The sequence below is a fragment of the Symphalangus syndactylus genome, chromosome 24, assembly GCF_028878055.3.
Source record: "Symphalangus syndactylus isolate Jambi chromosome 24, NHGRI_mSymSyn1-v2.1_pri, whole genome shotgun sequence".
Classification (NCBI taxonomy): Eukaryota; Metazoa; Chordata; class Mammalia; order Primates; family Hylobatidae; genus Symphalangus; species Symphalangus syndactylus.
Window position 1 is genome coordinate 57,733,765 of NC_072446.2, and position 17,280 is coordinate 57,751,044.

Below are 17,280 nucleotides of genomic sequence, written 5' to 3' on the forward strand. Positions count from 1 at the left end.
AATCATTGCATATTTGCCCTGCACAAGCAAAGCTCAACTTCAGCTGAAGTGGGCTTTCCCCGCTTTGCACAGCTGCCTCCTTTCTGAGACCTACCCTACCAGTGTCATCTGCTTCACCATCCCCAAAGTCTTTTTTGCCTCCTCATCTCAGTGAGACTAGTGTGCTTTGCCCCCACCATCCTGTATCATGGTCAGGAAATTGTCCCCAAGCAGTTAGCCAGGGCAAATGTAGAAATCATTTTCTGAATTTCCCATCTCTCAGGGATCACAGTTTTGTGCAACCTATAGTCCAGGGCCTGAAAATAGTTGCTTTGTACTTTCCCCAGTGTTATGGTTATTTATAATGGGAATGATCATCTTATACCAGTTATTCCATCATGGCCAGCAGAACAATTTAATTTGATAACTACTGTAGGTCACAAAATTTATATTTATTTCTCTGGCTATCCTAGATCTAGGACAAATCCTCACATAGGCAGCTAATTTGTTATAATCAATAAGACCATAGTTACATAAGGAACTTTAACTGGTTGTCGGGTTTGTAGCCCTTTCTCTGAAATACTAGTGAGATACCTTTTATTAGAATATCGACAAAAAAATCAGCTGCAAGTTTAATAAGGTTCATCCATTTAAAAAGTCAATTTATGTTTCTGCTTGACTCACAGAAATATACCTCAAAGGTTAATGATATTCAGTAACCAGTTTTGAAGTAAAATAAAATTAGTTTAAAGGGTTAAAAAATTTTGAGATATGTGATTGGTATTACTATTTTTGGAAATACAACATGAGTATTTCAACTACAAAGTCTTTTACCTTTTCTGTAAAGACATTGTTCTGATGATTATGGGACATAACTAATTATACTCTTTATATTCAATTAGTCGGTGTCCTTGTGCTGGTTGAATTAATTACACTTTTAAATGGTAACTGCAGGCATATTTTGTTACATCAGCCCCCTGCCATCTGAGAAATATGCTTAAAGAATGTACCAAATTTACTCTGGTTGTACCCTTCCTGGCTTGAGGTATTCATGCCAAGGTATGATTACCACATAATGTCAGTCTTGGAAAGAAGAAGGAGTCTGCCCCTGAGAAATGATTTTATGTCAATATTTGATTTAGTGTATCTACACTCCCTAGTGAGATCTCAAATGACTTAATTCTTTCTCATCAATGTGCCTGTTGAAGTGTAGACTTCTCAGGAGTAGTTGGAGATAGTGAGTTTTATTGTTTTGTGTGCGAGTTTCTCTCTTGGTTCTGAGTGCCTGAATTTAGTAAGGTACACTTGAAGCCTGTCCCTTACAATGGCAATTACTGCATGTGTAATCTACGTCTACTATACAAACTCAGCAGAAGAGCTTTACGTCATTTGCTGCAAAGATGTTATACAAAGGCATTGCCTTGGGATATTTATGGACCAAACAAGGTGGCATTTGTGTGCTGGCTGTCACTTCTGATTGTATTTGAATACATGCTTCTGAATACTAAAGTTCAGAAAACAGGCCAATTTGTTGTCCCAGAAAGGATACATTCAGCTGTTGGATTTTCTTTGTAGCTTGGTTTGGCCAAATAGGAAATTGGTTTAAGGAGTCTCTGCAAATGTTAGTTATACTATTTTTGTCTTTGTTCCTAATTGTTGCTGCTGTCAAGTATGTTGTTAACAGGGTATCAATACTTTGGCAGAGCTACCAACTCATCAGTTCTAACCACAGATGATTCTGTATCAAAAAGAAATGGAAGTGACTCTGATAGAAACAAATCATGTGAGAATGATACAAAAAACAACATGGAGGTGTAGAACTGGAAACCTGATAACTTGGCTAATATTTGTGTGGTCATCCAGTCATTTTAGGGAAAGAAAAGAGCAAAAGAAGAGACAGTAAAGGAAAAGATTCCATTTACAGCAGCACCTGCTTAGAAAATAAGAAAACGATGCCATCTCCCCTCAGCTATATCTGTTAAGAACTCTAAACTTTGAATGACCCTAGTAGGGCAAAACTACTTGGCTGTAACTCAATAATTTTTCCTGACCTCTGAAAAATAGAACCTCTTAAACCAATTACGCAACAGTACTATGGATTCATTCTGACTTATCCAGAGTGCTAGTTTTTAATCCATAATGAACACAGCCACAATGAAACTCTACCTCCTAGCATTTAAAAACACTGAAATTTCTCCCTCAGTGAACAACTTGTGAAACTTTTTCAGTGGTATGTGTAGTAACTCAACTTTTTCACTTCTTTTCTTAAGCCTTGGTAGTTTTTGTTTTACATTAGAAACAAAACAAGAATACTATATATGAAAACCAAAATTCTGATCATAGCAAATCCATTATATTTAATGACTTTATCATTGAAATAAAAAATTTAAAAGTTAAGGAGACAAAGTCTTCAACCCAAGCTTGAAAAAATATAGCAAAAAGAAACAGAAAGGCATAAATGAATACACCGGAAAACAGTGAAACTGTGATAATACTTGGGAAGTGATTTGGGGCTCAGTACCTGTTAGACAGGATTCATTATTGCTGCTTCCTTATTCTCCTCCAATGTATGTTCCATCTCGCCTTGTTCCTGGCAGCTTCTCACAAGCTCTATTGCAGTTGTTTTTTTGTTTTTTGTTTGTTTGTTTGTTTTTTTGAGACAGAGTTTTGATCTTATTGCCGAGGCTGGAGTGCAATGGCATGATCTCGGCTCACTGCAACCTCTGCCACCCAGGTTCAAGCAATTCTCCTGCCTCAGCCTCCCGAGTAGCTGGGATTACAGGCACCTGTCACCACGCCTGGCTAATTTTTTTTGTGTTTTTAGTAGAGACAGAGTTTCACCATGTTGGCCAGGCTGGTCTCAAACTCCTGACCTCAGGTGATCGACCCAGCTCAGCCTCCCAAAGTGCTGGGATTACAGGTGTGAGCCACCGCACCTGGCTGCTCTATTGCACTTTTTTTTTTTTTTTATACTGATAGCGTGATTTACCTGTTTAAAGAAACATGCCTTTGGGTAAGTTATTTTTATATTTAAATATATTTTTATTTTTATATATTGAAATGGTTATTTTTTTAATTTAGAAAGAAGTACTTTTTTGTAAATTTTAAACCTTTTATTTAAAAATGATTTCAAATGTAACAAAGTTGCAGGTGCAGTAAATGTAACACTGATGCAGTACTTTTAATAACCTACCATCAGTATTCTAATTTGACAATTGACTTAATAATGTGTTTTATAACTTTTTTTTTTTTTTGCATTCTAGTATGGGATGCAGCCTAGGATTAGGTTTAGTTGTCATGATTCTAGTATTCTTTAACCTGGAATATTTTTCTTAGGGTTTGTTTTCCTGTCTTTTAAGAACAGGGTCCTCCTTTTTGGTAGCTGAATGTTTTATTTGGGGGTTGTGTGAGGGGTATCACATTTGGTAGTGCCTGATTTCTGCCTTGTACAGTTACCATTTTTTCATTGTCTCGAGTAAGACCATCTCTGAGGAGACAATTTAAGACCATGCATCCATTAATGATTCTTGCCTAGAGTAGTTTTTACCCTAATAGTTACAAAGCTGTAATTTCCAGTGCCAGCACTCCCTCCATATTTTCCAGTCAGCACTAGACATTCAGGTAGGATGCTATTTTATGAAAGAAAATACAGTATTCAGGTAGCAGGGAGAGAAGGATAGGCAAATCACTGATCCTAGTGTCACCAGAGCTATTCAGAGGTGCAGAGAGCTGTGAGAGCTTGGAGAAGGAAATATGGGGTGCAGAGTGGCAGAAGGCAAGGTTGGGGCTACATAAGCTTCCTCACCTGCCTGGCCAAGGTGTCTTGACTCGATCCTGCATGTGGCTGAGCTTATAAAATCATAACAACACAAAACCTACCAGCTGAGAAAAGAAACCTTATCAAGTTTTTAAAATTTAAATATGGTAGTTCCCACCCGCCGCCATCCATGGGGGGTACATTCAAGACTGGTTGCCTGAAACCTTGGATAGTACCAAATCCTATATACTGTACATATGTTTTTTTGCTATACAAAAAAACTGAAGATATGGTTTAATTTATAAATTAGGCACAGTAAGAGATTCATAACTAATAATAAAGTAGAACAACTATAACAATATACTGTAACAAAACACGTGGATGTGGTCTCTCAAAATATCTTATTGTACTATACTCACCTATTTTCAGACTGTGGTTGTCCCTGGGTAACTGAAACCTCAGAAAGTGGAACTGTGAATAAGGAGGACTATAGTGCTGCATCCACGTGTCTATATATTTAATATTTTTAGAATAGATTGTCCCTTCATAAATTAATTTTTTTACCATATTCATAATTGAGCAAGTCTGAGCATTGCATTAATATTTTTTAATGACAGTAAAACCAGTAGCAGTGAGGGCAGATCCTAAAGAATGAAGAAATTAAGGGCAATAAGGAAGATGAAGAGAGTCAGGGATGACTTGTAGCTCTGGTAAAGACGAAAGAGATTTATTATCAGTGGCAACAGGGAGCCGTTAGAAAACCATCTAATGTAGACCAGAGCTTCTCAAACTTCAGTATTCTGGGGATCTTGTTATGATGCAGATTCTGATTCAGGGGCCCTGAGCTTTCCAGTAAGGAGGATGCTCCTGGCCCAGGACAATGTTTGGAGATGTTGGTCCCCAGGATGTACATTGCAAGTGACAGGTCAGGTGTGGATAAAGCAAACCAAGACAGCAGCTGAAGGAGATTTGTCCTAGAAATGGGTTGACATGATACCTCAGTCTTGATGAAATGAAATAGCCATCATCTAGTGATTCCTTTGGGAGTTTGTCCTCCAGTAGTTCTGTTAGGGCCCAAAGATCCAGGTCTGCCTCAGTCTCAGGCACAGGCTACTATTTTTGAAGTTCTTTTCAGGAGCCAGATACTGTGCTTTAGTCACATCACCTCACTGAGCCCTCCAGACAGCCAAATGGAGATGACTTCCTTTTTACAGACAGGACATGGAAGCTCTGTGTTAGTGAGTACTTTGCCTAAGGTCATGCAGCCAGTAAGTTGCAGAACTCAAATCTGAACCCTTCTGACTCAGAAATTCTGCTTTTACCACATCTTAATTAAGTGTCCACCACAAACACATGGCTCATGAAATGAATGTCTCGTGCTCCCTGCCCTCCAGCAGCACAGAGTCTAAAGGGAAGGATGTGTCTCAGATAATTACCATCCAGCCATGGTGGTGGAGAAGAGTACCACCAAAGTATTAGCTTTCTGCTCTGCAGGCTTCTTTGGTTAGAACTGTTAAAAATGCCCTTTTACAAAGCAGAACCTTGAACGTTGAATAAGTTGGCGTAACATGTTTAAAGGTAATAAATGATTACATTTACCTTAATTCTTTTCATTCCAACATATCGTGACAATTTTCTAATATAAAAGTTGAGAGAATCATACAGTGAATATCCAGATGCCCGCCATAGTTATTTTTTGCTATATATCTTTTGTTACACTTTCTGTCATCCCTCTATCCATCCATCAGTTCATCCACTTTTTTGATGCATTTCAAAGTTGCAGACATCAGTTCACCCCTAAATCGTTCAGCATACATATCATTAGAGTTCAGTATTTGTTTATGTTTTTTTTTAATTTAAAACATACAACAAAATGCACAGATCTTAAGTGTACTACTCGATGAATCCTGACAAATGCAGACACCCATGAAACCCAAACCCTTCTCGAGATGAGGATATCCCCGCCATTCTGGAAGGTTTCCTCATGCCCCTTCCCAGTCAAACTCAATTCTGTTGCCTCAAAGTCAGTCACCAAATTAGTGATTCCTGTTCTAGAACATCACATAAATGGAATTAGCTTTTTTTTTTTCCTTTTAGAAGCCTGTGGTCTTAGCAAAGAGTTGCAAACGTTCAACACATCCTTACTAGGCTCCAGCTATCTATCTGTAAGAATTTGTTTATCAGGATATGTTTGTTTCAGTGGAGTAGCAACAAGGCTTGAAGGACTGCCAAGGACACACCCTTCATACCAAGGCACCCACATCAACGCACTAGACGAAAGAGCATCACAATCCCATGTAAGGGCAGAGTGAGCCCCCCATCCCAGCCTGGGAGGTTAATGTGTTACAGCAGTTGGCCCCAACCTAGGGATCTTTGGCTTCCAGGTATCCCCAGAATTACCTTTGAACTCCACTATTATTTTTAGTATTTCAAAATATCAAATTGAAATGATACGTTAATCTTCCATAGGGCTGCACAGACTAACAAAAGTACTTTTTTTCTTTCTACTGTTGATTGTTATTGTAGAATTATAGTAGCGAACATTTCTGGCATGTTTATAATGTATCAATTACTGTTTCAAGCATTTCACATTTTTAAATTTCATTAGATAATATCAATATCGTAACATCTCATACATGGTCATTGTTTCTGTACTTTTTAAAACGAGAAAATGCATTTTTACTCAAAAGTGTGATTTGCTTGGTAGACTAAAAACCTTCAAATGTGAGGCCTGTGGAGAAAAATAATGAAAGGAATGGCTGGACTAAATAGAGGCAAGTCGGCCGGGCGCGGTGGCTCACGCCTGTAATCTCAGCACTTTGGGAGGCCGAGGCGGGCGGATCACAAGGTCAAGAGATCGAGACCATCCTGGCCAACATGGTGAAACCCCGTCTCTATTAAAAGTATAAAAATTAGCTGGGCGTTTACAAAAAATTAGCCGGGCGCGGTGGCGGGCGCCTGTAGTCCCAGCTACTCGGAGGCTGAGGCAGGAGAATGGCGTGAACCCGGGAGGCGGAGCTTGCAGTGAGCCGAGATTGCGCCACTGCACTCCAGCCCGGGCGACAGAGCGAGACTCTGTCTCAAAAAAAAAAAAAAAAAAAAAAAAAAAATTAGCTGGGCATGGTGGCGGGCGCCTGTAGTCCCAGCTACTCGGGAGGCTGAGGCAGGAGAATGGCTTGAACCTGGGAGGCGGAGGTTTCAGTGAGCTGAGATCATGCCATTGCACTCCAGCCTGGGCGACAGAGCGAGACGCCGTCTCAAAAAAAAAAAAAAAAAAAAAAAAAATAGAGGCAAGTCTCTCTTTGATTCTTAAGGAACTCAATGCTTGGGGAACCTTTTTTAACATGTATTGAAGATATGAATAGTGACATTACAGGAAGTTGAAGGTATAAATCATAAGAAATTGGCACTATAGATTTGTGATTAATTGTTCTTGATTTTTACAAAGGCATAAGAGACTGGAGTTACGAGTTCATTTTCCTCTTGTTACTGAGGGATCTGGGCCAGGGAATCTGTTTTCTTCCTCTTTCGAGATTTAACCAATTGTGTGACCGTGGATGAGGCGTTTGACGTCTTTCGGCCTCAGTTTCCCATGTGTTATATGTGGTTTGATCTAGTCGTCTCTAAAGTCCTTTCCAGGAATGAAAAGTCTGTGGTTCTCTGACGTTTGCTCCAAGATGCTCATCTGCTGAAAGCCTTGCCCTGGCTCCACGGGCTTCAGCCCTTTGAACAGAAGAGGGCGCCCTAAACATGGTGATTCCTTCCTTTCCCTGCGGGCCCTTTTGGCAATTCAGGTAGAGGACCAGTGCAAGTGTTCTGGACAGTCAGGATTCAGTTGTCCAGAGGCCAGCATTTTCCCTGGACAGTGGGTAGCTAAGGCCTCAGAGGAAGCCACTGACTTTGCATCTTTCCAAATCTTGTGAGGTTGAAACTTTTAATTATATTTTAACTATGGATATAATTGAAGGAGATGGGAAAAAGACACTATTATAATTCCAGTCAGTTACTGCTCTAAAATAAAATGCAGATAAGTAATATAGCCATTCTCGTTCTTGTTGACTGGAGGGGGTGGGGTATGGACGTGTCACATATTGTCTCAGGGCCCTCAGGGCATGGCTTCATTCATTCATTCCATATTTTCCGAGGGTCTACTTGGTGCCAACTACTGTTTGTTTATAGCATCAACCAAACAAAGCCCTTGTCCCCATTGAAGCTACTATTGTATGAGCGTTTTCAAAATGGTGGGCTGAAATGGATCTTCAGGCCTCGAAATGCATGCATGCAGCCATATTTGAGCTAACCAAGGGTGTGAAGCTTCCAAATACCAAGTAGTTTCCAAAGGAAACTGCCCAGGGACAGAACATCTGCTTATCAGGGGTTTTGCCACTAGCAAAATGGAGTAATTGGGAAAATGACTGTTGAACAAGTTAAATGTACAGGTACAACTTTTCTTTTCTCTTTTCTTTTCTTTTCTTTTCTTTTCCTCAGACAGACAGTCTTGCTCTGTCGGCCAGGATGGAGTGCAGTGGTGCAATCTCCGCTCACTGCAACCTCTGCCTCCCGGGTTCAAGTGATTCTTCTGCCTCCATCTTCCAAGTAGCTGGGACTACATGCGCATGCCACCATGCCCGGCTAATTTTTGTATTTTTAGTAGAGACGGGGTTTCGCCATGTTGGCCAGGCTGTTCTTAAACTCCTGACCTCAGGTGATCCACCCACCTCGACCTCCCAAAGTGTTGGGATTACAGGCATGAGCCACTGCACCTGGCCCAACATTCTTGAAAGAAGGACAAGAAAGCTACCTGCATTTGTCCACACTGCTCAGTCTCAAGGTAATAAAGGGAGTGGAAGGCTATTCGCATTCAGGCAAACGCAGCAGCTAAAGCGCCTGTTAATGGGCAACAGCACAGGCTGTAGAGTGAGGCTGCCCAAGTTTCAATGCAAGCTCTGCCACTCACCCTCTGGCTGAACTGGGGGAAATTTCTTAACCTGCATGAGGTTCTTAAATATGGTCCACATATTTAAGCCATCAGAACAGTTGCCTCGCACACAGTAATTGCTCAGTAAATTTTCACCATACTTATCAATGTGATTATCAGTATAACCTTAAATTGGTCCTGTTCCTGATTTCTTTTCATTCTGACTAAATTCTTTTAAATCTTAGGTTAAAAGGCTAAATAAATTTGCTTAGCCAGAACAAGAGAAAGGTTTGTTGAGCATCTGCTATTCTACTGTTCTAGGAACAAGGATTTAGCAATAAATGAGATAGAGCCTCTCTCTTCTCCGGAGCTTACAGCAGACAATAAATACATTAAAAAGCAAACAAACAAGGTCAGATGTAATGGATTTGAGTAGTATTTCTCCCTTTGGAATGAATTATAACCACATTAAAATCTTACTTGTGATGTTCTTGATGTTATACATTCATGTAAGAGAACATCTTCCACTTAAGGAATTGATGTATGAATCCTAGCAAAAAACTGAGTAAGTCAGGATATCTTCTGGCTTTCTTTTCCAGTTCCACAAGATGTAAGCAGAAACTGGAGATGCTACACATTGTCTATTGGTAGAAGAGCGTTGCACTTGACTACAACAAGATTTTAAGCCTGATTATTATATCTTGAATTGTGTTTGTTCACAATTCAAACTGGCTAAAGACTGAATTCCAGGCTGATATTCTTAGTGTGGTTCCAGCAACTGGAAAATGGATTGTGTTTCCTTTCAGCCTTCTAATTTCTGGGTGAAATGAATATATAGTCATGTACCACATAATGACATTTCCTGACTGCATATATGATGGTGGTCCCATAAGATTACAAATACCGTACTTTCACTCTACCTTTTCTATGTTTAGGTATGTTTAGAAACATGAATGCTGTGTTTAGATATGTTTAGACAAACAACTACTTAGCATTATGTTACAGTTGCCTGCAGTTTTCAGTATACTAACAGGCTGTACAGGTTTGCAGCCTAGGAGCAATAGGCTCTACCATACAGCCTGGGTGTGTAGTAGGCTATGCCATCTAGGTTTGTGTAAGTCATTCTGTGATGTTTGCACAATAAAGTTGCCTAACGATACTTTTCTCAGAATGTTTCCCCGTCATTAAGCAACACATGACTGTATGTTACTGCTGTTATGTTTCACAGCAGCCAACCATCTTCAGCAGGAAGGGAGAGTTTCTAGTAGCCCAGACAGTATCTTTGTGCAAATTAGAAGAAGATGCCCCCTTCCTTAAGGCATTTTTCTGCCATCTACCTGAAATTTTTTATAATAAATATTCATTTCAACAAATAGTCAGTGCACACCTGCTCAACCATATCAAACAGCTCTCCTAATAGGTCTAATGAAGTCCTTCGAAGAGAGAAGCAGAAGAACAATTTATAATATAATTTTATTTTTAATTGCCTTCTTTTTACCCTTTTGCCTTGTAACCAGTGTGACAAAACACATTCTTATCACCTCCAGGCAGACAAAAAGATGCATACCAGTGATTAGTAAGTCTATACCAGATCCTAGGAATTGAGTACATCCTTGGGAGTGGGAGGAGACAGTCAGTTAATATCTGGATGACCACAACAAACAAGCAAGGAAATAAAATTGCAACACCCTCCAAAACCCAAAGAACCCCTAAAACAAAACCAAAAAATGTCTCAGTCTGAGCTGGCACTGGGCCATTTTTTTCAGCTGCCAGATTAGCTTTCCTGCTTTTATCCATCAATAGAAGGAGTATTGCTCCATTGTTTTACAATTACAATGGCTCTGTGATCTCTTGAATCAAAATTGAACTTTGTCTTCTTGTGTGAGAGAATACAAGATCCATCCCATGTCAGTTTTCTGGAGTTCCAGATCCATTCTCTAATGCTAGGCAGACGTCTCTGCTAGACTGACCATTAGGCACTTTCAGCTCAGCATGCCTCAAACTCACCCCGTCCTTTTCCCTCCCAAACCTCTTTCTCCTCCTGTGGTCCCCACATGTCCATTGACTTCCTGACTCTTCTCTCAGTGTCACAAATGATTAAGTACCTTTGTAGAGTTCCTTTCCCTTCACCTGACATCACATCAGTTTCCACCACCTGCTGCGTGCTCTGCATGTGGACATCTCTCGGGATCTCTCTGTTCCCATTGCCTCAGCATTGGATGAAGTCTTGGGCCCTTGTCATTTCTCCCTGGGACAAATGCAGTGGCTTCTCAGCTAGTGTTTTAGCCATTCCTAAGTCTCCTCACCTCTTTTCAATTTTCTGCTCCCCTGTTATCTGAACAGAACTGGGACCATTTACCCGCACTGCTTATAAACCTCTAGTGGCTGCCTACTGCCTTCAGGATCAAATCTCCACTCTGTTCCAGTCCACCCCAACCTGCCACTAGTTTTAACCACTATTCACTGCTCTCCTGTCTGCTTCTCCTCCCTATCCCATGGTATTCCCTGCCACTTTTCACTACTTAAAATTTGAGTATTCCCTCAAAATGATGGGCATCAAGCCTCCTGTACTTCATGGATTGAATACCACCACCTTCTTCCTCTGGCAAACTTTTTAAAAAATTTTATTTTATTTATTTATTTATTTATTTATTTATTTATTTATTTATTTATTTTTGACACAGGGCTCTCTCTGTTGGCCAGGATGGAGTACAGTAGCTCAATCTTGGCTCACTGCAGTCTCAAACTGCTGGGCTCAAGCATTCCTCCCACCTCAGCCTCCCAGAATGCTGAGATTACAGATGTGAGCCACTGCGCCCGTCCCCTCTGGCAGCTCTTATTCATCCTTCAGGTCCAGCACAAGTTGTCGCTGCTTCTCTGAAGTTTTCCCACCCCCATCCTCTTCCTTTGATTTTCCTAGCACATTTTGTAAACTTCTGTCTTGATATTTTTGTCATGATGTGCTACAACATGTTTCCCCTCCCAGGGGAGATGCCCGGTCTCACTTCTTTCCCTAAGGCACTCAGGGCTGACTCCATAAGGACTGTACTCAAGGGTTGATTGAAACCTTGAAATGGAAAGATAAGGACAATGAGACAGGCAGGTGGTTCCGTGGGCTGTTGAGCAACTCTTGATGAGCTTCAGGGACACAAGTGAGGAGACTGCGGGTGCCCTGGTGGCCACTAGTTGTTTGGACAGCTGGAAAACAGATTGTTAAAAATAAAAATTTTCATCAGAATGTTTTCTTCTTTTGTACACATGATATTCTGCGCTTCTAATGAAACTGGGCCTTAACAAAATGAAATAAAAGGATCTGTGCTATTATTGACTATAAAGTGATCATCTTTAAAAAGACACTAAGAAAAAAATTACTAATTCAGTGAATTGAAAGTCCAGAGTTCTAGAATTGATTTATGGGTTCCAGCAAGGATCAGATATTAAATGATTAGGTTTTTTATCATCTTCCAACTTATTGTTCAAAATTGTTACAAAAATGAATTCAGGCTGGGCATGGTGGCTCACACCTGTAATCCCAGCACTTTGGGAGGCCGAGGAGGGTAGATCACCTGAAGTCAGGAGTTTGAGACCAGCCTGGCCAACATGTTGAAACCTTATCTCTACTAAAAGTAATAACTAAAATATTAGCTGGGCATGGTGGCACATGCCTGTAATCCTAGCTACTCAGGAGGCTGAGGCAGGAGAATTGCTTGAACCTGGGAGGTGGAGTTTGCGGTGAGCCGAGATTGCGCCACTGCACTGCAGCCTGGGTGACAGAGCAAGACTCTGTCTCAAAAAAAAAAAAAAAAAGTGAATTCAGTCTTGCTTATATACTTTGAGTTCCCTGGAGTTCAACATTCTACTGAAAATATAAGATGAATGGGTTTCATTATCTTGCCTGCTTAAATTTATTGATGCAGGGGTAGAAGCAGGAAAAGAAAAAGAAGAAGAAAAACAATTAATTGATGTGCAAGTTTGTGGGGTTTTTGCCAGGGAAAAGATTTTTTTCAGAACTGTGTCTTTTTTTTTTTTAAGAAACAGGAAGGTTATCTTGGATAATGACTATATATATAATATATAAATATATTTATGTATTTATAAATACATTCTGTTATATTAGTGTGACAATGTGCTATAATGTATATAGACAGCTAACAGCCATTTATCAGGGGCTTACAGTGTCCTGCTCAGCTGAGCCTCTGGGATTCAAAGGGGAGGGACCCTGCTCCTGGACCCAAGATGCTCATAGTCTCATTGGGGAAATGACGAGGTAGAAAAAAATAATCAGAAGGCAATGTAGTAAGTGTCAAAAGGCCTTTAACATTCTGTTGGCACACAAAGTTCAATCAGATATTCTCTGCTGATGCAGAGGCACATGTCACAAAGGGGGACACAAGCTGTCTCCAGGTGTGGCCAAAAAAGTGTGCAGTGATGTTCTCTAGTCTATTGTTTTTTTCCTTTTTCTCTGTTCTGGCTTCTCAATATGATGTCTAATCAAGCAAATTCACGTATAAGCAGGTGAAAGTTCAAGAAAGGGGCCTCAGAAGTCTTCTGGTTTGGTCCATTCCTTTGTGATGAAGGTGCTAGACATAGGGACTAGGGTTTGTGTGAGGTCACCCAGGTGATTGCACAGTGCCAGCCCTCAAAGCCAGGTCTAGGGCTCCATTCCACTTCCCAAGATGCCCTAAAGTCTTGAGGCGTCTACTAGGAAAGCGTTGCATTACTGGGCAAGGTGGAAACTAAACTCTAAAATCAATGCTGTAGAGAGATGCTTTCAATTTTATTTTAAAACTGTGTTTTGATCATATTTGTCATTAACTTTTCTGACTTCGGAAAGAAGCTTCATATTACAACAGGCTGACATGTTTTTAGCTCAAGAGTAGAGACTTCTGTCAATCATGTGGGATCATGAGTGCCTCAAGGGTTGGAGGTTCATGCGTTGACCAAGAAGAACTCCAGCTGCTTCAGATTGCTTGATTGTCACTGAAAAGTACACCCAATATGAAGAAGATTGCAGTTAACTGGAGATTAAAATTAGATGTCTTAATAAGGCAAATCATTTCAACGTATTTCTTCCCTTTCTTTGATTTCCTCTCATGTGTATTATAACACCTCTTACAAGAGGGCTCCAGAAGGAACTGCTGTCACCCTTACCTGCACTGTTTTGTTGAAAAGGAATGTTTCTGATTTTATCTCCTCATTTTTACTACTTCTTCTAATCTTTTTTTTAAATTTTATTTTCATGGTATGACATGTGAAAGACCTCAGGGCTTTTGGCATGTGTGTTAGCCAGAGATGTTCTACAGTTTCTTTAGTGATATAAGACAATCTTCTTTTCTTCATCTACTTTTGGAGAGTGTTTCAAGCACCGAAGGCTTAATATTGCCATTTTCACATTTGGATGGCATTTTTCCAAATGTCTTGTGAGCCTTGCCAGGGGTGGCAAGCTGTAATCGGTCAAAAATGAAAGTGAAAACTTAATGAAAACTAAGTTTCCAGTCTCATCTTTATGGCCAATTTCCCAGGTAACCTTGAGACAGTCCTAATTGCATGAGGCATAGTGGGAATGATAATAGCCCACCTATGAATAGGCTTGTTGTACGGCTAAATGAAGTAACAACTGCAAATGATCTCAACTTCTTAGGAAAGGATGGTATTATGCAGCCGTGATGATTACAGCAGCCAAGGCTCTAATTGTTTGTAGTGATATCTGCTCTGGTGTACTTTGTCTTGTCTGTTTCATTATAACCAGCAGCTTTTTAAGGGAAGTCACAATGGGGTACAATGATGCACTTTCCTTACAACTATTCTTTAACATCCTGGTCCTGGCATGTCCTGGTAGGTTCATTCCTGTATTCTACAGTGAAACCCTCTGCTTCGGAGGGTGCCTCATGACATAGCCTGGGACACTGGTCTAGGTTGATGCATATTTTTAATGTCTTAGAAAATGGAAGACAGGATAAGTAAACGTGGGCCACGGAAACCACATTGTTTGTCCATTTCCACTCTAGGAGATTTCGACTTCAACAACCTGAGCAATCCTGAGGCTTCTGGACAGTTAGTTGGTTTCAGAATCCCCACTATGCTTCTGGACCATTCTAGGGCAAAGGGGTTCAGGCTGCTGCTTCTTCTTCTCCTTCTCCTTCTCCTTCTTCTTCCTTCAGATAGAGTCTCTCTCTTGTTGCCCAGGCTGGAGTGCAATGGCGCGATTTCAGCTCACTCCTGGGGTTTCAAGCGATTCTCCTCACTCAGCCTCCCAAGTAGCTGGGATTACAGGCGCCTGCCACCATGCCTGGGTAATTATTATTTTTTGTATTTTTAGTAGAGATGGGGTTTCACCATGTTGGCCAGGCTGGTCTCGAACTCCTGACCTCAGGTGATCCACCTGCCTTGGCCTCCCAAAGTGCTGGGATTACAGGTGTGAGCCACAGTGCCTGGCTAGGCTCAGGCTTCTTTAAAGGGACCACGTGACAACTGCATGAGGAAGGGACTTTTGTTGACTGTGCCCTCGACTCCTAGGATTTCCCAGTATTTTTCTGCCAAGACTTCTCCCTGGAGCTTCACCGCCTGGCCTGTGCCTCCAGCGCTTGGCCTTAGGTCCACAGTGGCAACACTGCATGAAGGTCATTCTCCATAGAGGCCCCTCTCTGGTGGCAGAGCCACACACTGCAATGTACGGCCTGGACTTTTGGGAACACCGCTGCAGGGAGAATGCTGTGACGCCATCAAAGATGTGTTGTGGGCATGTGTGCAAGCATCTTTAACCTCCCCTAGTGTGCCGTGTGTTCCTAAGAGAATGACATGAGCATGAACTTGAATTCATCACTAAGCAGACTAGTGATCACGAACTAATCCCCACCGTGTGCCAGGCTCTGTCTTCACTCCTCACAACCATCCTTGAAGTGAGGCGTGTTATCCCTTTTTACTGATGAGAACACTGAGACCTAGGTGAAGGAAATAAATAAAACAAGGACTCTCACAAGAGAGAGAAGAAAAACCAAAGTGTTTTTTCCTCCACGCTGATGCACACGTCACTCAACACAACACTTCTGACACCTGGGGTTGGGGGTGGGTTTCCACGCACACGAACCAATTCTCTGTGGACTCCAGCTGGGCATCCTATAATTCAATTCTGACACTATTCACCTGGAGAATCAGATCCCACAGGTGGAGGGCTCGGTCCCACAAGGTTGCCCCCATTTCAGGTGCCAGTTGCACATAGTAAGTTGTCACCTCTACCTCCATTGGCCAGCTCAGATTTGGATTTGGGGCTCCCATGACGTCCTCCTTGGGTTTGATTAATTTGCTAGAGCAGCTCGCAGAGCTCAGGGAAACACGCTACTTGCATTCACCCATTTATTATAAGGCTCTGGCAAGGATACAGTTGAGTGGCCAGATGAAGAGATGTGTGGGGTGAGGTGTGTGGAAAGGCGCATGAAGCTTCCCTGCCCTCCCTGGGCGCACCACCCTCCAGAACTCCCAAGTGTTCAGCTATCTGGAAGCTCCCCAAACCCAGTCCTTTGGGTTTAGGGAAGCATCATTACCTAGCCATGACTGATTAAATCCTTGGCCATGGGTGATCAACTCAGCCTTCAGCCTGTCCCGGCTCCCTGGAGGTCAGGGGTGGGGCTGAAAGTTTCAACCTTCTAATCACAAGGTTGGTTCCCCCGACAACCAGCCCCCATTGTGGGGCCATCCAGAAGCAAACCACGCGTCAGGTCATGAGAACAAAAGATGCTCCTGTCACCCAGGAAATTCCAAGGGATTTGGAAGTCTGTGTCAGATGCTATCGCTGAGGAAATTACAAAGGCCTTAAGGAGCTCTATGTTAGGAACCAGGGGTCAAAGACCAAATATTACAACAATAGATTCTCATCGTGTAGAACAATGGATTCTACATACGTTTGTGTGTATTATACATCTCTCTCTCTCTCTCTCAATAGATCACTACATCGTATTTTTCTCTAACAAAAATTGGCATATTTCCCAGAGAAAGTCAAGGTTCCTCCCATATTGGGTCCCCTTCTTCCACTTATCCCCAGGAAACAGATCTTAATAAACAATAGCATAAGAAATCCACACCAGCCTCAACATCCTTTACATACATTGGTTAAGGAAGGGGCTGAGGGTGATGAGCTAGCAGTTGGAACTGAGCTTCATTCAAATGCCATTCTCTGTGAAAACGTCACCCTTGTAGCTGCATCTTTTTGCTTCCCCAACTAAAATTCTAAGATGAGAGTGAAATCTTTAATTGGAAGCTTGAAACCTAATTATTTGGATATTTAATTTGATTTCATTTTAATTTATCCCTAGCTTTATTAAGGTATAATAGACAAATAAAAATTGTATATATTTATGGTGTACAATGTGATGTTTAGATATATGTATATATACACTGTGAAATGATTAAATCAAGCTAATTAACATATTTGTCACCTCACATACTTACCATTTTTTGCTGTGAGAACATTTAGATCTACTCTCTCTTAGCAATTTCCAAGTCTACACTATTATTAGTTATAGTCACCATGCTGTACAATAAATCCTTTATGCACTTCGACCAATATCTCCCCATCCCTGTCCCCAGCCCCTGGCAACCACCATTCTATTCTCTGCTTGTTTAAGTTCAA

The 17,280-nt window shown here is 41.2% G+C and overlaps 2 long non-coding RNA genes across 2 annotated transcripts in view; one reads left to right on the top strand and one right to left on the bottom strand.

Annotated features, from left to right (window-relative positions):
* LOC134735889 (uncharacterized) overlaps positions 1–17,280 on the top strand; it is a 70,943-nt gene that overhangs the window by 3,755 nt on the left and 49,908 nt on the right. The gene's annotated exons all lie outside the window — the stretch shown is intronic.
* On the bottom strand, positions 11,309–16,293 carry LOC134735890 (uncharacterized). Its single transcript, XR_010119458.1, has 3 exons — positions 16,196–16,293; positions 15,511–15,595; positions 11,309–11,852 (listed from the first exon to the last, which is right to left on the bottom strand). It is a non-coding gene; the product is annotated as an uncharacterized lncRNA (long non-coding RNA).